The following is a 23,945-nucleotide window of genomic DNA, read 5'->3' as shown; positions in this document are numbered from 1 at the left end:
CTCACATTATGCAAATGCTTCACCTGACAACAACCTTGTCTTCCTTGAACCTAGACATCGGGGTTATTTGAGAAGTGGCTGCAGAGGCCACAGTGCAGAGCAGCCTGCCAGACAGTGGAAGGACAGAGTCGAGAAAAACAGCACAGATTTAGCCTAGAATCCCTGGGTGGGTGGAGGTCTGAGAAAAGCTGTTTGTCTTTGTTCAAGTGAAATCTGATGAAATGCGGAGAATCATTCTGTCAGAGGCAGTGAGGAGTGTTCTGGCTGAATCACCCGCCTGGACAGTGAAGGGGGCAGTGAGCTGGGATTTTGTGGTTCAGATGGGGAAACCAAGGCCCACAGAGAACGAGGAACTTGACTGGCGTTCCCCAGCAAGTGGCCCCAAGTCACCTGGCTGGTTCTTGTATTGTGCTGAAGCGGAAAGCATCACACCCTGTGTGAGCTTGGGTAAGTCACTTCCTTTCTCTGAGCCTCCATCTCTTTGCCAGGGTAATCGGGGTGGCAAGGTTCTCTTGAACTAAGGAAGGTGGATGGCTTCAGCAAGGCATCAAGGAACAAGCCCACAGGTGAATCGCTGGGGCTTGGGTTTGGAATTCTGTCTTGAAAGCCTTCTTGAGACATCCAGGAAGATAGCACGGGGCTGCCTGAACTGGGGATATTTTCTTATTTGTGTGTTTCCCTTTCTCACTAAAACTCTGTTGTCATGGAAATGCTTCTCGGTATTTTTTTTTAAATGGTTTGGTTGGGATGTAATTCATGGCATAAAATTCACCCATTTAAAAGGTATAACTCAGGGGTTTCCCTGGCAGTCCAGTGGTTAAAATGTGAGCTTCTACTTCAAGGGGCATTGGTTCAATCCCTGGTCAGGGAACTAAGATCCCACATGCCTCAAAGTGCGGTCAAAAAATACATAAATAAAATAAAACCCTCTGAACCTATGTATTTTTAAAAAGGTATGACTCAGTAGTTTTTAGTATATTTGCAGAGTTTGTGCAGCCATCACCACAGTCTAATTCTAGAACATTTACATCATCCCCCAAAGAAACCCCATACCCATGAGCAGTCACGCTCCATTCCTGGGTTCCCTCGGCCCCTGGCAACCAGTAAGCTGCTCTCTGTCCATTTAGATTTGCCTCTTCTGGACATTTCCCATAAACGGATCATACACCAGGTGGCCTTTTGCATCTGGCTTCTTTCACTTAGCGTGGTGTGTTCAAGGTTCATCAGTGCTGTAGTAGGTATCAGCGCTTCCTTCCTTTTTATGGTGAATGATATCCCATCGTGTGGATTTGCCACATGTGGTGCATCCTTCGTCAGTTTGTAGGCATTTGGGTTTTTTCTACTTCCTGGCTTTTATGACTAAGGCTGCTATGAACATGCGTGTACATGTTTGCGTGTGGAGAGAGGTTTTCGGTTCTCTTGGAGCTACACCCAGGAGTGGAACTGCTGGCTCGTATGGCACCTCTGTTTAACAGTTTGAGGAACTGCTCTCTGGGTCTCTCTCCCCCGAGACTGTGGAGTAGAATTCAGGCCAGAGCTGCTCTTGCGGGCCAAGGTTTTTACCTCGTGGTTGGCTGTTGCCAAGGTCTCTTCCTCTACTTGAATATTCTAAAGAGATCCCACAGGAAGACATTTGGGATTCAGGTCTGCTTCTTCAAGGTTGTGTGATCCCGGGCAGGTGACTAAACCTCTCTAACCTGCATTTCCTTCCCTGCAAAATAAGGAAAGACGCCATTCCTAGCCTGAAAGATAATTACGACAGTCAAAATGAGGACACGTGTGAAAGAAGTATTTGTAAAAGCTAAAAACAGCTGTGTGTTACTGTGCAGCTGCTATGCCGTGTCCAACTCTTTGTGACCCCATGGACTGCAGCACACCAGTAGAGATGTTATTTATTCATTCAACAGATATTTATCAAGAGCCTGTTATTTGCCAGATACTATGTTATGTGATGGATATGGACCTGTGACAAAGGCAAATAAAATGCATGCCCTCTGAGATTTTACATTCTGGTCTTTTCAGATTGTGGCCAGCCACTCTATAATCTTGAGCAAACCATGCTTCCTTTTCAGGCCTCAGTTTTACTACCTGTTAAATGGGTGTGCTGGATACATCCAGGTGCAGTCCATCAGTAAATGAACCATACTGTATGGACACAAATTCCCAAACTGCAGGGATCATCTTTAGGAAACAAGGACAGGGGGCTCTTCCTAGACATTCAGAATAGTTTAAGATGGTCCATCCAGGAAAGGCGTGTGACTAGAACAAACTTCCTTCCCCCTCTCTTCCACATATCTGGGACTCAGTGACGCCACCATCCCCAGGCAGCTCCCAGCTTAACAGGCATGATTCTGGTTACATCTGCTGGCTCTTTCCTGTTGGAACCCAGCCTGGTGGTCCAGACCTGCCTGCTGGCCACAGCTGAGAAAGGGGCCCTCTGGGAGCATGTGTTCCTCACGAAGAACAAGGATGTAGGCAGCAGTCTAAAATAGATGTGAAAAAACACTGCTTTTTGTTTTCTCTCTGGAAGGGTGGCTGAGTGAGCCACGACAGGGGACCCAGAACGTCTGTACTGAAAACACTATTATTATAAGACAGTGAGAGGAAGGAGCCAGGAGGGGCTGATGGAAGACACCATCCTTATCGCCCCTGTATGCTCTCCAGACTGGGGTTTGGCCCCGAGAGAACCCTGAGCCAGACTTGATACCAAGGGTGATTCTCACTCCTGCTTCCCTACACCCCTGCTGGCTCTGACCGTGTCCCTTGCCTTGCTCTACAATCTTCTGTGGCTCCCCACTACCCTCAGGAGAAGCTGAAGGACTTAACAAGGCATTCAAGGCCCTCCAGGTTCTGGTCCCAAGTGACTTAGCTGGCCTCTTCCCACTCCAGGCTACTTCTTGGCAGTCCTAGAACTTGCCCTACACTTTCATGCCTTTGCTTACCCACCTGGAACCCCTAGATTAGTCCATCAACTCAATTCTGTCTAATCAAAGCAAAGAAATGTCTATGCCCCACTCCCTCCCTCCCAAACCAAGCTTAGTGACCTCAGCCTAGAGACCTGGCTTGAGAGTATAAAATTCCCCAGAGACTGCATGTGGCCAGGTAAATGAATGAAGGTGACCAAGTGGGGTGCCCAGCAGACAGAAATTCTCAAGCTCAGTCTAACGGAGTGGATGCTTCTCAGACCTCCCCAGTTGCTGAGATGCAGGAACATGTAGCTTGATCCTCCAGTTTTGCAAGAGAAGGTGAAAATTGGGGATATAAAATGAAATCTCAATTTTATGAATGTTAGCAACTAATTTAATGTTTTGGAAACACTGTTTAGACCAAACAAAATGTATCTATGGGCCAGATTCAATTTACAGGCCACGAATTGTCAATTTCCCTTTCCTTGTTACAAACAAAAGAAGCTAAGTCACAGTGTTATATGTCAACAGTCTCCAACCTTTTAGGCACCAGGGGCCGCTTTTGTAAGACACAGTTTTTCCACAGACCAGGGGAATGGGGAGATGGTTTGGGGATGATTCAAGTGCGTTACATTTATTATGTACTTTATTTCTGTTATTATTACATAAGCTCCATCTCCAATCATCAGGCATTCAATTCCAGAGGTTGGGGACCCCTGTTACAAGTGATACAGACATATTTGGCCTTATCCTTGAGGCTGGGTTGGGTGCTCTCTCCTAGGGTGGTCTTGACAGTATCTCTCTGAGGAGATGAGATTTGTGCAAAGACCTAAAGGGAGTAAGGGAATCAGGTTGTGGTTAATCTGGACGAAGAACTTTCCAGGAAGTCAGAACTGCAAACACAGAGGCCCTGAGACAGGAAACAGCCTGGTGTGTCTGAAGCATAGCAGCAAGGCTGTGGGCTGGAGTGGAGTAAGACAGGAGAGGGGAAGGGGATGAGGAGTGATAACCAGGTCCACATCTATACAGGGCCCGTGGGAGCCTGAATTTAATTCAGAATCAACAATGAAGACAACGAATTGATGAATGAATGAATGAATGAATGGGTTCCAAACTGCTCACCGGAATATTCATATTTGCTGTGGGAGTGTGGGTGTGACTGCTTTGTCTTAGGGTCTGAAGTCTTCAGAATTATGCTGGAAGATGTTGGTCTGTGATTAACAGTGCCAGGTTGCCATCAGTCTGGAGCTGTTTTAATGGTGCTTGATTAGAAGCCTCAGATGGAGAGGGGTCTTCATGAGGGTGGGTATGTATGAGAAAGACAGACAAATGGAGAGGAACCAGGCAGAAAGAGACGGGGCTCACCAGAGTACCTGACTAGTACCCTCATCCCAGCAGGCCAGGGACACCAGGCCTCCAGTAGGGGACTCTGAGCTCCCCAGCGTGCCCATGAGACTTCTGATCACCAAGTCTCAGGACTCCTGCAGCCACCCCTGGTGAACCCACTGGTGATAGCATGTGGCAGACCCGCTCCTGTCCTTGGCCGCACTCGGCCTATGAGACTATTTTCTGCCTTGACTCAGGCACTGGCATCCCAGCTGCTGGCAAGTGAGCCTGGTGGGGTTGCCATGGCGACCCTCGGGCATGGATTCCCAGAGATGCTCCCTGCATCCTCCCCGAGCCTGCCACTGCTGATTGCTGGGGGAGAGCGTGACTCACCGTTAAATATATCACGGCCGTCCCAAATTGGCGGCTCAGCCCCGGCAGCCGGATGTGGGGACAGGCAGCATCTGGGGGTGTGTGGGGTTGGGAGGCTGAGAGGCATGACCTCCTGAGCATCTTCAGAGCGTTCAGCTCCTGTCACTCCCGGGCGGTACCTTCACCAATCCCCTGCCCAGATATCCTGCCCTTCCCAGTCTGTCTGGGCAACTCCGTTCATTTGCTAGCCGGGTGACCTTGGACAAGCTTTCCTTCTCTGGGTCTCAAAGTCCTTATCTGTAAAATGGGGGTGATGTGAACGCCGATGGTCGAGAACTGTGGAGGGTCTGAGCTTTCACTTGGCTTGCAAGCTAACAAGTGAGCCTGCCACAGTTGAGTGGATACTGGCAGGAGACATGAGCTGGCTGTGTCAGAGACAAAGGACTATTACAGCCCAGCAGGTGGCATGAACTTCACGTTCCCATCAGCCCTCTTTGCCCCCAGGTTCCGTGGGAGCCCTCCAAGGTGCCCCAGATGGCTGCTGCTCCACCTGGACTTGTCACAGCTGAGGATCCCTGGGCTTAGGAAACCCCCAATTTTATAAGAAAGCTGCTGGCAAAGCGGCTCAGCCTTTGCCCTGGTAGGAGACCTCATCTTTATTATACTGATAGGGGAAACAACTCTTGGTGTACTATTTCTATCTTCCAAGGCTGCTGGCTAGACATCCTTGAGAAGAGAGTCCAGAACAAGGCTCTCATTGTCTCTTGCTCGGAAGACAGGCAGACATGGAGTGACCCGTGGAGAATCGTCTCCTGCCTCAGTCTGTAGGGCTGTTGGGAGAGCAAAGGAGTTCACACACGTAAACTGCTTCACACAGCCACCTGGCGAAGAATAAGCACTTAATAACGTCAGCGGCTATCATATGACTCTCAGCTTTTGTTGCTGTTTAGTCACTAGGTCACGTCTGACTCTTTTGTGACCCCATGGACTGTAGCCCAGCAGGCTCTTCTGTCCATGAGATTTTCCAGGCAAGAATACTTGCCTGGACTGCAAGGAGTTGCCATTTCCTTCTCCAGCGGATCTTTCTGACCCAGGGATCAAATCCGCATTTCCTGAACTGGCAGACGGATTCTTTACCTCTCAACCACCAGGGAACTCCCTTCATAATATAATCTCTCTTTAACTAGTAGGAAGTCAGAGGCCTTCTGCTTTGTGGTTTCCCAGTTAGGTGACGAAGAAAATCCTGGCTTCTACCCTTTCTCACCAGGACATGCCCACTTATCTCCTGGGCTCCTCAGAGCTTTAACAACCCCTAGTCCACACCCTGGCTCCTCCCTCTGACTTCTCTGGGTTCTTTTTTTTTAATGGCTTTTTTGGAGAAATAATGTATATACCATAACATTCCTTCATTTTAAAGAGTACAATGCAATAGTTTTTAGTAAATTTACGGAGCTGTGCTATGATCCGATTTCAGAACATTTCCCCAAGAAAAAACCTCCCGCCTACTTGCATTCACTCCCCATTCCCACCCACAGGCCCAGGAAACCACACATCTGCTTTCTGTCTCTCTGGATCTGCCTCTTTTGGACATTTCATAGAAACAGACTCACACAGTACGTGGCCTTTGGCGTCTGGCTTCTTCCATTGAGCATAGTATTTTGGAGGTTTGCGGCGTTGCATGCATCAGCACTTCATTCCTTTTTTACAGCTGAGTAGTATTTCGTTCTTTGTCTAGTCCACACTTTGTATCCAATAACCTTCCCTAGGTTCCTGATGAGAGCTCTTGGGATGCTGTCATTTTCAGCACGGGCACTGACTGTCACAGCTGGGATCCTGCTATTGGCACTCCTTAGGCCTTATCCTGTCATCTTGGCCCTTTGGGGAGTCCTGGCGAGCTGAAAATAAGAGAGGAGCAGTTTGGCAGATGGAGTTTTAGAGACTTTTAAAACCACATGGCACACTACTTCCATGAAAAGCAAGCAAACCCACTTCCATGGAGCCAGTCCAAGCCCTGGAGAAAGAGGCAGGCATTCATGAAGATTTTACAGGCCAAATTCCCCTACCTCTTCCCAGCTCCATCTCCATGGCAGTCCCACACGATCGTCCAAAGAGAAGAGCAGGAGAGATTTCTGGTGCTTTCCTATATGATGGCCTTATCTCCTTAGACATTCCAAATAGGACAAGAACTCCCAGATAATTCCATGTTCCATGAAAAATATGTGCAAAACGGAATTAAAGGAAAACATCTCTTCTCCACCTCTGCCACCTTCACCCTTGACTATGGAGGCTCTGGGGGTGTGTTTGGTTAATAAAGGATTCTGTCTCAAAAAAGGAAGAGTCCACGACTGTTCTTAGCTATTCTAGTTGATGAACTGGAGAGAGGGACAGGGGAAACGTCAGCAGGTGAAGTTTTCTGGCCTGATTTATTGACCTTCCTTCAAATAACCAGAAATCGGGATTCCCTGGTGGCTCAGACAGTAAAGAGTCTGCCTGCAATGTGGGAGACTCGGGTTCGATCCCTGGGTTGGGGAGATCCCCTGGAGAAGGACATGGCAACGCACTCCAGCGTTCTTGTCTGGCGAATCCCATGGACCGAGAAGCCTGGCGGGCTACAGTCCTTGGGGTCGCAAAGAGTCGGACACAACTAAGTGACTTCACTTCCTCCTTTCCTCAAATAGCCAGGCTTCTTCATTGTTATTCACATCCTACATCTGGATTTGGGGTTCCTGCAAGATGTAGGAAATGCCTTCCAAGTTGGGGAGTGTGTTGGGGAGGTGTTCTGGTTATCTATTGTTGTGTAACAAGCCACCCCCAAGACTTAGTGGCTTGAAACAAAATCATTGATTTGTTCATGAATCTGAAATGGGTACAGGGATGGGTGGGGCTAGTTCATTTCTACAGGGCATGTGATGCCCACGGCAACACCTCAGCTGGGGCTCCCTCACACAGCCCAGCCTAGGAGTCGTTCCTGGCTGTCAGTTCCTCTCCATGGAGCATCTCCTCACAGCATGGTAACTGGGCTCCAAGCGTAATCACACCAAGAAACAGAAGTGATACATGGCCGTTTCTCACGGCTCGGGTCCTGAAACTGCCAGCACGTCATTTCAGCCATACTCTATTGAACAAGTGATTGCAGAGCCCAAATTCAGGAGGAAGGAACATCAACCGCACCTCATGACAAATGAGAGGCAAAGATCGTGATGGCAGTGTTTTCTTTTGGCCGTGCTGTGCAGCGTGTGGGATCTTAGTTCCCAGACCAGGAATTAAACCCGCAGCCCCTGCCATTGGATCACCAGGGAAGGCCCTGAAAGTGAAGTTTTAAGACTCACGTGGCTAGCAAGTTCATGGCACATCAGTAGGTCAGGAGGTTTTGGAGGAAGATGTGATGGGACAATCAAACCTAGAACAAGACCCCCCCCCCGACTGCCTCATGTTGGCCAACATGGCATACGTGCTCAGTCACTCAGTTGTGTCCGACTCTTTGTGACCCCTCGGAATGTAGCCCGCCAGGCTCCTCTGTCCATGGGATTTTCCAGGCAAGAGTACTGGAGTGGGTTGCCATTTCCTTCTCCAGGGGATTTTTCCAACTCAGAGATCAAACCTGCGTCTCCTGCATTAGCAGGTGAATTATTTACCACTGAGCCACCTGGAAAGCCCCTGGCCAAAGTTGGTTTCAGCCAAATTTCATTTTGTCCCATGGGCCAAACGTAAAGCAGGACCCCACCCTTCCAGTTCTACGCCCACAGGTCAGTGTCCTGCCTTTGGAAATCCAGGCCTTCTTGCTCAGTCTTGGCCCACAACATTGTCTCACAAGTGGGGAAACCCAGGGAATTTCCTGGCAGTCCAGTGGTTAAGCCTTCCAACGCAGAGCATATGGGTCCCATTCCTGGTCAGGGAGCTAAAGTCCCACATGCTTCCTGGCAAAAAAACCAAAACATAAAACAGAAACGATGTTGTAACAACTTCAGTAAAGACTTTAAAAATGGTCCAGAGCAAAAAAATCTTTAAAAAGAAAAAAAAAAAAGAATGGGGAGACCCACTAATGAGCTGGTCTGGCAACACACAGGTGCCTCGCCAGGTCCCTAAGCCCCTGCTTTAATGGAATCCAAAGAAACCTCTCTAGACACACCTTTCATCAGAGCTTTTAGGGAAAATAGCTAGAGCTCTCCAGCTTCTTCCGGGAACACACCAGCAGTGAAGCATAACCCCCCCACCATGAACTCAGGGTACCACATGACTGGACACCCTTGTCATCTGGATTTTCTAGAATCCTTTTTCTTCAGACCCTGCGCAGCAGGCCTGTCCTTACCTGCATGGTTGTCTGAGCAGCAAATTGCTAATGCCAGTGTGCTTAGAGGATCTCTTCTTGGATAGGAGGGGACAAGACCAGGTTTTGGATGCTGCCTTCTGCTCTTAGTGGCTGTGGGGCATCAGGCAAGTGACTTCACTTCTCTGAGTCTCCATTTCCTTTTCTGGTGGGCAAAAATACCATTCCTGGATATTGCGAGAATGAAGTAGACCGTGTACCTATTATACTCCTTACAGTGCTTTGCCCCATAATAGCTGCTCAGTTAATCGTAACTATCCTTATGATGAATGATCATTTTCTGCCTCATAGTGGTTTTTGGAATGGGGAGCCAATTCCAAGGAAAGCCAATTTTGCGTAAGATCTCATTTGCTGGGACCTCCCTTGGGGTCTAGTGGTTAAGACTCCACCTTCCAAAGCAGGGGGCCCCAGGTTCAATCCCTGGTTGGGGAACTAGAGTGCACGTGCCACAATGAAGATGGAAGATCCCGAGCATCACAACTAAGACCCAGCACAGCCAACTAAAGAAATAAATAATATTTTACTAAAAAGATTTCATTTGCTGTTTACATGGGAACATTTCCTAGTTCCTTGGTAACCATGCATTTGGAGCAGTATGTCACTATACAAATATTACCTTGAGCCCAAAAAAGTTCTCATTGTGTTTCTTGACTACCTTGGCTAAACAGAGCATGCTTTGCCTCCAATCAAACACACAAAACAGGTATTGTTACCGCAGTGACGTGGGCAGGTAGCCAGCAGAAAAACTGCCCAACCCCAGTGGGAAGTCAGATCTGCATTTCTTGGAAGGAAAAATCCACGGGGCATTTCGGAGCTCCTTAGTCCAGTTGGAGTACTAAGGAGTCTGGATTCACTTGTTTGTCCTCCAACAAATCTCTTTGTAATGTCTACTGTACACCAGCCCCTTGCTAGGCTCCGAGCCTACAGTGATGAAGGAAAAGAGCCAAGGCCCCAGAGCTCATGAAGCTTACAGTCTAGAAAGGAGAGAGGAACAAAAAACAACAGGACACCATGGAATATATAATATCTGTCCACAGATGCACTTCCCTGGTGGCTCAGTGGTAAAGAATCCATCCGTCAATGCAGGAGACGCAGGTTTGATCTCTGGGTCAGGAAGATTCTCTGGAGGAGGAAATGGCAACCCACTCCAGTGTTCTTGCCTGGAAAATCCCATGAACAGAGGAACCCAGTGGGCTACAGTCCATAGGGTCACAAAAGAGTTGGCCATGACTTAGCAACTAAACAACAATAAATCTACAGATGTAATAAGGAAGAGCACAGATTTTGATGGAAAGTTGGTGGCATTTGAAGGAGGTCAGGGTAAGCCCTTCTGGGGATGTGACATTTAAGCAGAGATGCGAAATAAGTGAAGAAAAGAGATGAGTGTTGTGTGGGGGGTGGAGTGTTCTAGGCAGAGGGAATGGCTAGTGCAAAGGCCCTGAGGCTGGAAGTGTCTGGTGTGTTCCAGGAGCAGCAAGAAGGCCAGTGTGGCGGAGCAGAATGAGCAAGGGGAGGAGAGGAGAGAGGCAGGCCAGAGAGGGAAGAAGGGCCCACCACTCAGGGCCTTGCGGGCCTCGTAAGGACGTCAGCCTTTGCTCTGAGTGCATTGGGAGATGGTAGGGTTTTGAGCCAAGAAGACAAAAATGAGCCAGCTTAGGTTCTGGGACCCCTCAGATAAATGTGGAAAATGAATCTGTTTGTCACAGGCACAAGGACAGAAGCAGGAAGATAGTGAGGAGGCGACTGCAACAGACCAAGCAGAAGAGGATAGTGGCCTGGCCCAGGGGCGTCAGTGAGGGGAGGGGGAGAAGTGGGTACATTCCAGATACCTCTTTTTTTTTTTGGTCCACACTGTGAGACACGGGATCTTAGTTCCCCGACCAGGGATCGAACCCACGCCCCCTTCTGTGGAAGCCCGGAATCTTAACCACTAGACCTCCAGGGAAATTCCCCCCAAATCTCTTGAAGGTAGATGTGACAGGTCTGGCCGATGCATTAGCTCTTCTGAGATTCCCTGTCACTGGGGCCTCCACCTGCTCCCATCAGCAGGCTCAGCAGCACAGTCTAGACCAGGTCAGCTGGGCCCTGCCTACTTGGGGAGACGGCGGCCTTGTCCACCCATGCCCTGGGGACCCAGGCACTGGGCAAGGGCCGTCCTGGCTTCTCCCAGGTGGTGTCTCAGAAAGAGTTCTGGACTGAAGAGCCTTACCATGGCTGACACCCCCCACTGTGTGACCTTAGACAAGTCTCCTTCCCCATGCTGAATCTCAGCTTGCCTATCTGTGAAGTGGGAATTTTGAAACCAACCCTACTTCCTCCTGGGGTGGCTGTGAGAAGTCAGATGCAGGCTAGGCACGAGTTCTGAGGACACTAAAGGGCCACATTTACAAAGGGGTTAAACTCAACCACGTTATCAGTAGTGATATTTGGTCATTTCTGCTGTCCTGTGGGCTGCTGGGGAACTTTGACCTTGGTTCAAGTCAGGCTACAGCTATGCTAAATGAACACATCTCACTTTTCTTATTGAAGTATAGTTTATTTGCAATATTAGTTTCAGGTGTACAACCTCGTGGTTCTATATTCTCACAGATGATACTCCATTTAAAGTTACCAGAAAAGATTGTCTCTATTCCCTGTGGTGTGTGGTGTGTGTGGGTTAGTCGCTCAGTCGTCTCCGACTCTTTGCGACCCCACAAACTGTAGCCTCCTCTATCCATGGGATTCTCCAGGCAAGAATACCAGAGTGGATTGCCATTCCCTTCTCCAGAGGATCTTCCTGAGCCAGGGATCGAACCAAGGTCTCCTGCATTGCAGGCAGATTCTTTACCATCTGAGCTACCCTGTGCTGCATATTAAATCTTTGTATCTTATTTATTTTATACCTAGTAATTTATCTCTCTTAATCTGCTACTCTATCTTGCCTCTCTCCCCACTGGCTAGCCACTAGTCCAATATTGATTCATTTATTTCATTTTCTTAGATTTATAAGTGAAAACAAACATCTCTTACTTCGATGCTGTGGCTAAACAGCCTGGGCTGCATATGGGGTCGGACAGAACTGAGTGGAGCTTCTAGCTCAGTTTCCGGAAAGTCAGCTAAAAAAAAACCCAATGATCCCCTGAGTTCACAGGCAGACCAGCCTTCCAGCCTGGTATTCCCTCCTGCCCCCTCTCACCCAAGGTTCCCAGAGGGGAGCCAGGCCCCGCCGCTGCATCCTGGTGACTTTGTCACTGTCCCCCAGGAATGGCTAAATGTGGCTCGTGGGCTCACTGTTCCTCTTCTCTGAGCTTCCCTGGTCTCTCCCTGAGAACTGGGTCCTTCAGGCCAAGAGAAACCTCAATTCAGTTCAGTTGCTCAGTCGTGTCTGGCTCTTTGCAACCCCATGGACTGCAGCCCACCAGGCTTCCCTGTCCATCACCAACTCCCAGAGCTTACTCAAACTCATGTCTGCCATCCAACCATCTCATCCTCTGTCGTCCCCTTCTCCTGCCTTCAATCTTTCCCAGCATCAGGATCTTTTCCAGTGAGTCAGCTTTTTGCCCCAGGTAGCCAAAGTATTGAAGACTAGAAGACTTCTATTTTTTGAGATTCCTGGAATATGAATTTACTTTCTTAAACCCCCAAAATGAAGACCTCCCAAAATTTGCATAACATTTAAAATATTAAATTGAACAAATTCATGCTTTTGACCTACCTCCACAAAATTACAACACAGGGTATGTGTGAGGTTCACAAGAAAACCACAGGATTTGTTTTATGTGCTTATATATGTATATTTTAAATTCATGCTGTTCTTATAGCCTGAGCCAGTAATGGGATGCAAGAGTGGTGAGGTCTGGCGAAAGCAGTCTTATCTCATCATCATCACTTGTGTCCCTGTTTGGGTATGTAACCCATTTAGAGTTAAGGTCAAAATTCTAAAAATATTGGGATGTCAGTGTTTTAAATAGGTGATATATTTTCTTGATGTGAAAGTTAGTGTTAAAAAAGGCATACAGTGAAAAGTCCTTCTCCCACCCCTGTCCCCAGCCCTCCTCCCCAGAGGCAGCCACAATTACTAATTTCTTCTGATTCCTTCCAGAAACAATTTAACCACATACAAGTTCATCCTAATTCATGTGTGCATAGATCCTTTTTCTTTGCTTTATTGAAATGGGGGCTGGCTACACATATTGTTCTCATCTTGCTCTGTTTGCTAACATTATTCCTCAGGGATTATTCTCTATTTATGCATATTGGGCCATCCTGCTCCTCCTTTACAGCTGCATAGTATTCCATTGTATGGCTGACTCATTGTTGATTTAACTTGCATTGTTGATGGACACTGAGGTTGTTTCAGATCTTTCTAATCTAATAAACAACAATGCAGTGAGTAACTTTATGCTTATATCATGAAAACTTGTTGAAGACCCTTAGGGATTATGAGGTCTGGGAGGAATGGCTCCTTTTTTACATACCTTCAACCCCTTTCTGGAAGGTGAAGCTTGATTAAGTACAGCATCACCAAACGGACAGAGAACATTCCAGGCAGAGGGGACCGCAATCCAAAGGCCCTAGGGCAGAAATGAGCTCAATTTATTCGGAAATGGCAAGAAGGCCATTGTGGGTGGAGTGGAACCTGTGAGGGAGAGAGGTTAGAGAGGACTTCAGCGGGTAATCGAGCCATGGTGAGGTGAGGCAGGAGGGAGCTAATGAATGAATGAATGAATGAAGCCATTCACTGACATTCATTCAGTGACAACTGAAGACATCATATTCCAAGAGACAGGCATGGCCCTCCCCTGACCTCTGGGAAGATTGGTGGCCGCCCCCCGTGGGTCCCCTAGAGCTCTCCCCAAGGTCACCCACAGAGAGGAAGGAACCCTCCAGGTCTTCAATCAGCTGGGTTCTGGCCTCTCCCAGTGCCCACACGGGCACGGGGCAAGCACTTTTCTTCATTATTTTTATTGTTATTTTATTTATTTTTATTTTTTGGCTGTGTTGCATGGCATGTGGGATCCTGGTTCTGCACCAGGAATCAAACCCGTGCCCCTTGCACTGGAAGCACAGAGTCTTAACCACCAGACCAGGGAAGTTAACCACCAGGGAAGTCTCACAGATTTTTCAAATGGGAACTCATGGGTGCTGAAGTGGGCAGGGCTCAGAATATCCCACTGCTTCGGCCCCCCTAAAACACTCTCGTCCATCTTTGCATGGCCAACCCATCTCTCTCTGAGCAGCTCACCTTCCCAGGCCACCACTGATCCATTTCCTCCCTCTCCCGGTCTCCACCCACCTGCCCAGCTTGCCCCATCTCCTCACCATTCGGAGCCACCTGGAAGCCTGGTGGTTTCACAGCCCCACTCTGCCCAGACAAGCTGTGAGCAGCCTGGTTTCACTGCTCATAGGGGTGAAGGCAGTACTGGCCCCCACCTTTCAGGGCTGGATGGAGATGCAGTAAATGCACATAAAGTATTCTGAGCAGGGTCTGGCTTGGAGAGTGCTCAGGTCGGGCATTGCTTTTCCACCCAGGGCCTTAAATCTCATCTCCTTTCATTCATTGCTCTCATCGGGCTCCTGTTCTGAACCTTGAGCTCAGGAAGGGAGTGTTGCCAGTCCGATTCAGCCCTGTGAACCCAAGTGATATTTAAAGAGACCTTGGAGGAGAAGTCCAGAGTTACCTGGGGCAGGAGGGATGGGGAGAGAGCAGAGGCCGTGTGTGGACCCTGGCGGCAGCCCAGTGGGGAAAGGGGAGGGCGGCCACGGGCTGTGGGGCAGAGAGGCAGTGAGGAGGGACATGCGGACTAGAGGGGGAGGGGGGCAGGAGCCAGACCCTGCAGGGCCTTGAGAGCCACAGCTCCGGGGTCTGGGTTCATTCCCAAGGTACCGGGGAGCCATAGGAAGCTCGAAAGCAGAGGGGTGAGGCGTTCAGCTCCCGCAGACAATTCTGATCTTGGGGTTCTCCGGGAGGAGGGGTTAGAGGAGGCAAGAGAGTGGGCAGCGCCGACTCAAACCATGACTGCCCACTCGGGTCTGTCTGTCTGTCTGTCCCGCTCCTCTGTCCCCTCCCCCCTCTTTTTATTCGCTGTCTCTCCCACTCCTTCCTTCCCTGTTTCCTCCTTGTCTCTTCTCTCCTACCATCGTGTCTCTCTCGTACTCACTCACCTTCCCCTCTCCCGCCGGCTCCATCTCTCCCTCCCTCCCGCCGCTTCCCTGAACAGAACTCTAATTCATCTTCCCCACGCTGGCTGGCCCTGGCGCCCTTCCTTTGGCAGAGCTCGTTATTTTAATTAAACTCTGGGATCTGTTTTACTAGCCTGACATCTTGCTTAGGGAAACCAAAAGAGGAGCTGCCTGGGGCCAGGACGGGAAGCCGCCGGGCATTGTGGGAAGGTTTCCATCGCCGTCCGGGGAAGGGGCCCTGCTCTTAAAGGGGCAGCTGGGCGTGGCGGCTAGGGCTTGAGGTCTGGCTTGGCCTCAAAGCCCCATCACTTCCTCGGGCGAGCTCCTTCCTGGGCTATAAAATGAGGTATTAATAATTCTTCTTTCATAGGGTTTTGAGACGTTTAAGTGAGTTAACACAGCACTTTTCAACCTGAGGGTCATAAAGTCAATTTAGTGGGTCACAACCACCATTGAAAACCCAAGAACATCAACAACAAACAAACAAACAAAAATGCCAGAATATGTCTCACTGGGAATCCATGTTGTGTGAGGAGCCTTTATTTCAGAATGGGAATGCTCTCTGGTTTGTTGTGTAAATGTCTCTCTTCCTCAGGCAGCCCTTCTTAAAGTCTTGAAAGTACCATTAAAATACTCAACAAAGTTCATACAGTAACACTCAAACTGTGGTGGCTGATGTTTTCTTGTGGGTAGCAAGAAAAGACTTCCTGTTGACTTCTCTACAGTATCAGCAGTTTCACCCCATCTTACACACAGGAAAACTGAGTCTCCGAGAAAGAAGAGGCTGTCCCATGCCAGTGGACCAAGCAGAGCTGCAAACCCTGGCCTGACCAGGCCTGAGTACTGCCTACCCTCCCCCATCTAGGCCTGCAGGCATGCATGCGTGCTAAGTCATTTCAGTCATATCTGACTCTTTGCGACCCCATGGACTGTAGTCTACCTGGCTCCTATGTCCGTGGGATTCTCCAGGCAAGAATACTGGAGTGGATTGCCATACCCTCCTCGAGAGATCAAACCTGTGTCTCTAAAGTCTCCTGCATTGGCAGGTGGGTTCTTTACCACCAGTGCCACCTGGGAAGCCCCAGGTCTGCAGGAGGTGGAGGGGTAATCCTCTGACTGCTAATGAGAACTCCGGCCTGGCAGGACTCGGTCTGTCTGGGCAGGGGCTTCTGGGGCTAGGGTTACCCTTGGCTGTGACCAGAGGCAGTGCAAACCCCCAACCCAGTGATCTTGCCTCTCTAGTACCCCACCCCCAGGTCAGAGGGGAGAAGGCTGTAGTTTTTCTGCTTCTTTCTAGACTTTCCAAAAGCCAGCAAGTCTAGGGGAAATTCCCAAGTGGAGCAAAGGAAGATGCGGTGGCTTGTGCAGGGCTATGAGGAGGGGCGGCCAGTCTGGCAGTGTCTGCAGGCTGTGGAAAGGCAGGGGTGGGGGGCGGGAGGGGAGGGGAGGGGAGGGGAGGGGTGAGGGGAGGGCACCACTATGAGGTCACAACGGAAGACAGGCCCTCAGCTGAGAGGCGGGAAACCTGGGTCCCAGGCTTAATTCCCCCCAGCAGGGTTGTGCGCCTGAGGGCCAGTTCCTTCCCCTCTCTGGCCCTCAGATTCCACACCCATATAATGGGCATGGTGGCTCAGAGGCCCTTTAGGAAACTCACCACTCAGATGTCTCAGAAACGCTCCTATGAGCCTGCGATTCTGATTCTGAGAAATCTCCTTAACTTCCCCAGTGGGAAAGGCCTCGTGTACTTATTCATCCAACAAACATTTATTGAGCACCTCCTGTGTACAGGGAGCTGGGGACACATAGGGGACCAAGGCAGACCCAGTCCCTGCCCCTCATTCTAGTGCATGAGACAACAAGCCAAGAAAGAAATGACCGAGTGCTTTCAAAGCCCTGGAAGAGGGTCTAGGGATGACAAGTGAGGGTAGGGGGCGGGCTGCTTTACCAAGATGGTCAGGAAGCTTCTCTGTGGAGGTAACATCTGAGCTGAAACCTGAAGAGGGAGGACGAAAGAGACCTAGGGAGACCTCAGGAGAGTGGACTACAAGTACCAAGCCCTGAGGCTGGAGGGCCAAGAGGCCAGGGTGAGGAGGAGGTGGGTGAGACAGGAGAGGCAGTCAACGCCAGATCAGGCAGCGCCTTGAGGCCTTTGATTGGCTTTTGTTGCCAGTGCGCCGGGTCACCCTAGGGGCTTTTGAGCAGGGCAGTCACAGAATCATCGTGTTTTTAAAAGATGCTTCTGAGTGGAGAATGGGTTGCAGGGGTGAGGGGGGACACCAGGTAGGGGACCACTGCCATTGTCCTTGCAGGACTCAGGAACCTGGAGCAGGGTGGTGGTGGGGGACGTGGGGACAAGCGGTCAGACTCTGGGTCCGTTTTGAAGGTGGAGAGAGCAATCAGGGAGGGCTCCCAGGTTGGTGGCCTGAGGCTCTGGGAAGACGGGCGTGCCCTCTGCCGCAACAGGGAAGAGCCAGTACAGAGCAAGTGGGGGCTTGGCTTGGTCTCGTGAAGTTGGAGACACCAGTGGGACATCCAAGTGTCAAAGCCAACCTCTTCCCACCCAGCCCGGCCCCGCCCGCCCAGATGGCATGTGGAGGGGAGCCCGCCTTGCGGCAGAGATTAATTCCCGTGACCCAGTTCTGTCTGCCGGTGGCTATGTGGGTCACCTGTACTGCAGGGCCTTGCCCCCCAGAGCCTGTCCCGCACCCACCCTCCCCTCTCTGGTGTTCTCAGGACCCTGCGGCCCCAAGAACATTGAGGGAGGGAAACCAGAACATCGCTGTTCCGCTGGCCCGTCTGTGAGCCCTGGATCCCCCTGTCTGTGCTCTTGTTGTACCCTCTGCCTAAAATCCCCTTTCCCCTCCTTTTATTCTTTTTTTTTTTTTTTTAATTTTTGGCCACACCCCACAGCATGTGGGACCTTGGTTCCCCCGCCAGGGATGGAACCAGTGCATTGGAAGGTGGAGTCTTAACTCCTGGGCCTCCAGGGAAGTCCCTCTGCCCCACTTCCCCTCTCAACTCTCACATATTCTCTCCACCCTTTTATGTCAAGCCCAGAAGCCGCCAAGAAACCTTCCTGGCTTTCCACTTAGAATAATAGGTACCATATTTTAAATGCCTATTAAGTGCCAGGCTCTGTAAAAAGTAATTTATCTTTCTGGTCTCATCTAATCTTTGGAGACAGAGATGACTGCTTCTGTTTTACTGATGAGCAAGTTAGGGTTGAAGGAGGTAAAGTCACGATCTTGAGGTCATGTGAGGGAAGTGGCAGAGGTGGCAGAAATTCAAACTATACTCTGTCATGTTTTACAGAGCAGCTTAGGTACTTCTGTGCCTAAGGGACTTTGGGCTCCTCAAGGGCATAGATTGAGTGTATTTAGTTTTTGCATCCCCAGAATCTGGCACAAGCCCTCCATACATGCTGGCTGGCTGGCTGGATAGATAGATGGATACGTAGGAAGATGGATGGATGGATACCTAGTAGATGGGTGGGTGGATTTGTGGATGGGTGGGTAGATGAATTATAGATGAACAAGTGGCTAAATGATGGATGGATGGATGGATGGTGGGTAAGTACATAGATGGGTAGATGGAAGGAAGGAAGGATGGGTGAGGTGGATGGAGTAGAAGAAGACAAGAAAGGTGTGAGAGATAGACAATTTCCACATGAGAAAGTGCTCTTGCACATTAAGTCATTGGTGATGCTCCCCAATGGTCAAGGATCATTGATCAAGGATGCTCCTCAAGGATCAAGCAGTTCAGAGGCCAACTCCTTTCAAAGAAGACCGGAAACAGATCCACCATTTATTCAGCACCCATTATGGATCAGGCACCATCCTAAGAACCTTATGTGCATTAATCAATCCTCACAAAAGCCCTATGAAGAGAGTACTATTCTTATTTCTCAGATGAGAAATCAAACCACTTAACACAGGAGTGAGACCCCTGTGGACCCTCATAGCACTGCCTGCTGGTGGGATGTGAATCAGAAGCTACAGTAATTCCAAGGTGGCACAGAGGTAAAGAATCTGCCTGCCAATGCTGGGGACACGGGTTCAATATCTGGGTTGGAAAGATCCCCTGGAGTAGGAAATGGCAACCCACTCCAGAATTCTTGCCTGGAAAATCCCATAGACAGAGGAGCCTGGCGGGCTACAGGCCATGGGGCGGCAAAGAGTCAAACAGGACGGAGCATGCAAGCATCATCTCAACTCTGAAAGGTTTTCTGACCCCAGGGCCTTTGAACTTACTGGTCTCTGCTTGGGGCCATCTGCCCCAGGCTCCTTCTCACAGTCAGATCTTAGCTCAAACATTTCCTCTTAGAAAGGCCGTTATCAACCACCTTACTCAGCAGCCCCCCAACTATTCTAAGAATTACTTAGGGACAATACAGATTTGGCTGCTGTGGTAGAGACCCAAATAGATGTGGCTTATGCAATATCAAATATGTTTCTTCTCTTTCTCAGTAAGGAGAGGTCACTGGTTCTTGAAATGTGATATATACATCTGAGGTGTATGGGGCCCCCACAAAGCGGGCGGGTGCAGTGGTCGAGAGAGGGCTCTGAACCCAGCTCTGCCTGAATCCAAATCTCACCACCACCTCTCACGACTGAGGTCAGGTGGACCTGGCACAAGGATCTTAGCCTCTCTGAGCTTGTATTTCCGATCTGAAAATTCAGCTGTTAATAACATCCTATTTCATAATGATCCCAGGAATGGATACACACAAAATGTCCAGAGCAGGGTCAGCAAGCCAGGGCCTACTGGCCAAGTCTAGCCCACCAACTGTTTTCGTATGGCCTGCAAGCTACAAGTGGTTCTTACATGTTTCACTCACTGAAAAATATCAAAGAAGAAATCTCAATTCAGAGAATATGAAAATTATGTGAAATTCAAATTTTACTGTCCCATAAAGTTTTATTGGAACACAGCTCATTTGTTTCTGTTCGTTTCTGGCTGCCTTCATGCAAAAGATGCTGCTTCCCTGGTGGCTCAGATGGTAAAGAATCTGCCTGCAATGCAGGAGACCTACCTGGGTTTGGTCCCTGGGTTGGAAAGATCCTCTGGAGAAGGAAATGGCAACCTACTCCAGCATTCTTGCCTGGGAAATCCCATGGACAGAGGAGCCTGGTGGGCTACAGCCCACGGGGTCACAAAGAGTCAGACACGACTGAGTGACTAACACTTTCACTTGTACCAAGTGCAGAGTGCAGCGGTTGCGACAGGCTGTGTGACCCACGATGTCTGGCCCTTTACAGAGAAAGTTTGCCGAAGCCTCGTCTAGAGAGCGTTGCCTGGTACACAACAAACCTCAGATGGTGTTAACTCACTGAGGCCCTTGGGACGCTGCTATGGCGCAGGGGCCAGACTGGGTTTATTAAGTACCAATTGTGGGCTGCGCCCTGGGCTAGGAACATTATGTGGACAAATCTCATCTCAGCACGTGGAATTAGGTGTGACTATGTCCATTTTATGTGGAGAAGGCAATGGCACCCCACTCCAGTACTCTTGCCTAGAAAATCCCATGAACGGAGGAGCCTGGTGGGCTGCAGTCTATAGTGTCGCTGAGGGTCGGACACGACTTCGAAACTTCACTTTCACTTTTCACTTTCATGCATTGGAGAAGGAAATGGCAACCCACTCCAGTGTTCTTGCCTGGAGAATCCCAGGGACGGGGGAGCCTGATGGGCTGCCGTCTCTGGGGTCGCACAGAGTCGGACACGACTAAAGCGACTTAGCAGCAGTAGCAGCATGTCCATTTTATAGATGAAGAAACTGAGGCTCAAAGAGGTGATGGCACTTGCCCGAGATCACCCAGCTGGATAAGTAGCAGAGCTGAGATTTAAAGTCAGGGTCTTCTGGTTCCACTGACTGCCCCCTTCCCTTCCCCTCCATATACACACCACCCATCCCACTGCCTGAGATGGCTCTGCAAAAATGCCAGCCACTGTTTCTCCAAGGCCTGGCAATGGAATCATCTGGAAGAGTTCGCTGAAAGTGCAGGTTCCTGGGATTTCCCTGCTGGTCCAGTGGCCAAGTGGAGAAGGCAATGGCACCCCACTCCAGTACTCTTGCAGGGAAAATCCCATGGACGCAGGAGCCTGGTAGGCTGTAGTCCATGGGGTCGCTAAGAGTCGGACACGACTGAGCGACTTCACTTTCACTTCTCACCTTCAGGCATTGGAGAAGGAAATGGCAACCCACTCCAGTGTTCTTGCCTGGAGAATCCCAGGGACTGGAGAGCCTGGTGGGCTTCCGTCTATGGGGTCGCACAGAGTCGGACACGACTGAAGCGACTTAGCAGCAGCAGCAGCAGCCAGTGGCCAAGACTGCACTCCCAAGGCAGAGGGCCTGGGTTTGATCCCACCTGCTGCAACTAAGACCTGATACAGCCCAATAAATCCTTTAAAAAAAAAACAAAGGCGATCCCTGAGCCCTACAGCAGACCTCCTGAATCAGCCTCTGTAGGGGGGACCAGGGATGCTTCGCCAGCAAGAGTTCCCAGAGGATTCCAGTGTCAGAGGGGTGGTCGGCGGGAGGAGGTCCCCATGGGCTGCAGCTGGCAGAGGGTGGGGATCTTCCCAAGGAAGGCTGAGCTGAGGAAGAGTTGGACAGGTAAAGGGAAAGCAAGGGGTGGCCTAGGCAGGGCAGCCTGCCCACGTGGAGTCGAGGAGGCACTGTTGAGGCTGGTCTCCACGAGCTCTGGAACTCCGGGGAGTTCTCCTACCCAGAGCTCTCCTACTGGGAAGATCTTCCTTTCCTCTGGGATTTTAGGAAGAAACTGGAAGCTCCTCACTCCAGCCTCCAAAACCCCATGTGATCTGCCTTTCCGTCATCATCTCCGACCTTCCTTTCCTCGCTTCTTCCACCCTGGCCTCCTCTCTGGTCCTGAAACATACCTTGTTCCTGTCTCAGGGCCTTTGTACTTTCTGCTTCCTCTATCTTGCTCATCCTCAGACTTCAGTGCAACAGCCACCTCCGAGGGGCCTTTCCCGACCAGCTGCCTTCTCCCTCATAGGCATCTCTCCCCACAACCACATCCCTGCTGTTATTTATCTGTTTATTGGCTCCTCCTCTCTCCTGGGGCTTCCCAGGTGGCTCAGTGGTGAAGAATCTGCCAATGCAGGAGAGGCGGGTTCGATCCCCGGGTCAGGAAGTTCCCCTGGAGGATAAAAATGGCAACCTATTCCAGTGTTCTTGCCAGAAGAATCCCACGGACAGGGGAGCCTGGCGGGCTATTGTCCGTGGGTTCGCAGAGTCAGACACGACTGAGCGACTGAGTACACACACACCTCTCTCCTGAGAAATGACTTCCTGCTTCCTTCACGGCTGTGCTCCTCAGAGCCCAGCACAGTGCCTAGAACTCAGAAATTATTCAGTACCTGGTGACCAAATGAACGAAAAATGTGAAACATGCCCCAGAGAAGGGCTGAGCCAAACTTCTAGGCTCTTCTCCTGGTGAAGTACTCAGCACCCAGGGGGTGGCCGGCTAAGGTTTGAGATGAGAGCTCTGTGGCATGAAAGTGGGTGGAGAGGGCCTTCCCTGGCGGTCCAGTGGCTAAGACCCCGCGCTCCCAATGCCGGGGGCCCACGTTCATCCCTTATCGGGGAACTGGATCCTTCATGCCACAACTGAGACCCAGTGAGGCCAGATAAATACTAAAAGAAAAAAAAAGTTGGGGAGATTTCCTGAAAGAGAAAACAAGGCAGCTGAAAGGGCCCTTTCCTTCCTCTTACCCCTTGGAGAGGAAGACATGCTGTTGCCTTCTGGAATTCTCCAGTCATCTCGCTGCCTCCACAGACCCGGGAGCTACCCCAGCTCCCTTCACTGAATAAGCCCTGGACCAGCCCTCCACAGGCACGCTCCCGTTAGATCCCACCACTCAACAAGTGACGAAGGGTCCCTGCGCCCATTTCACAGATGGAGAAACAGATTTGGAGAGGGAAAGGAATTTGTCCTGGGTCCAGGGTGAAACCCAAACACTGGAACGCAGCCCTCTCTCTAAAGCCCCTTTTCTTGGCCCCCATGTTGCCTGCCACTCAACCCCACCATCCATGCCACTTCTGCATACTCCCCTAACGAGCCACTGTCAGACAGTCCCTCTGCAATCTAACTCAAAGTCAGGACAAAGTCCCTCTGCAATCTAACTCAAAGCCAGGAGACAGGCAGCTTTGTTTCTGTTTCACCTGCAAATTTAGGGCTCAGTTTCCACCAGAAAGGCATAGAGAGGTGAAATATTTATTTGGCTGCGCTGCGTCTTAATTGCAGCATGTGGGATCTAGTTCCCTGACCAGGGATCGAACCTGGGCCCTCTGAATTGAAAGTACAGAGTCTTAGCCACTGGACCACCAGGGAAGACCTCTGCCTCAAGGTTTGAACCAGAGAAGTCAAAGAGTGAGCAGGAGAGGCAGGCCACGCTCCCAGTTTTATTCCCAGTCACAAAATTAGGCTGGCTCTGAAGGTCATTCATTGTACATATGGGGAGGGTGAGGCCCAAAGATGGGAAAGACTTGCTGAGGTCACACGTGGCAGAGTTGGACCCAGAACCAGACTCAGTTTCCCCAGCCATAAAATGGGTTAGACTGGGTGGGATGGGGAGCCTGGCAAATGTTCTCTCCCAGGCCTCAAGCGGTGCCCCCTGTAGGAAGTCTTTCCTCCTGCTCCCAGGTGGACTCAGTTTCTCCCAGGCAGTGGGCTCTCCCCCCTCCCCTGGACCCTCTCACTCTGCTTTGCAATAAGTTGTGTGTCTGTCCCTCTGCTACTAAACAGGAAGGAGGGTTGGGTCTTACTTGCTCTTGCAGACCTGGTGTCTCGTCCAGAGTTGATCACCTTTAGTTAAAATGTATGCATT

The 23,945-nt window shown here is 50.2% G+C and overlaps 1 protein-coding gene, 1 long non-coding RNA gene and 1 other non-coding gene across 11 annotated transcripts in view; 1 reads left to right on the top strand and 2 right to left on the bottom strand.

Annotated features, from left to right (window-relative positions):
* Positions 1-23,945, top strand: part of KCNB1 (potassium voltage-gated channel subfamily B member 1) — a 110,092-nt gene that overhangs the window by 53,647 nt on the left and 32,500 nt on the right. The gene's annotated exons all lie outside the window — the stretch shown is intronic.
* Positions 3,278-16,495, bottom strand: LOC133259869 (uncharacterized). Of its 9 annotated transcripts, XR_009740556.1 has the most exons (7): positions 14,233-15,068; positions 13,389-13,484; positions 12,367-12,522; positions 9,645-9,905; positions 8,914-9,098; positions 6,668-8,521; positions 3,278-6,499 (listed from the first exon to the last, which is right to left on the bottom strand). It is a non-coding gene; the product is annotated as an uncharacterized LOC133259869 (long non-coding RNA). The 9 variants fall into 9 exon arrangements; XR_009740555.1 differs by lacking the exon at positions 12,367-12,522; XR_009740552.1 differs by lacking the exons at positions 9,645-9,905; positions 12,367-12,522.
* TRNAE-UUC (transfer RNA glutamic acid (anticodon UUC)) lies at positions 23,377-23,449 on the bottom strand. Its single transcript has one exon. It is a non-coding gene; the product is annotated as a tRNA-Glu (tRNA).

Source organism: Bos javanicus, chromosome 13 (assembly GCF_032452875.1).
Source record: "Bos javanicus breed banteng chromosome 13, ARS-OSU_banteng_1.0, whole genome shotgun sequence".
Lineage (NCBI taxonomy): Eukaryota > Metazoa > Chordata > Mammalia > Artiodactyla > Bovidae > Bos > Bos javanicus.
This window is presented reverse-complemented; position numbering and strand designations above follow the sequence as displayed.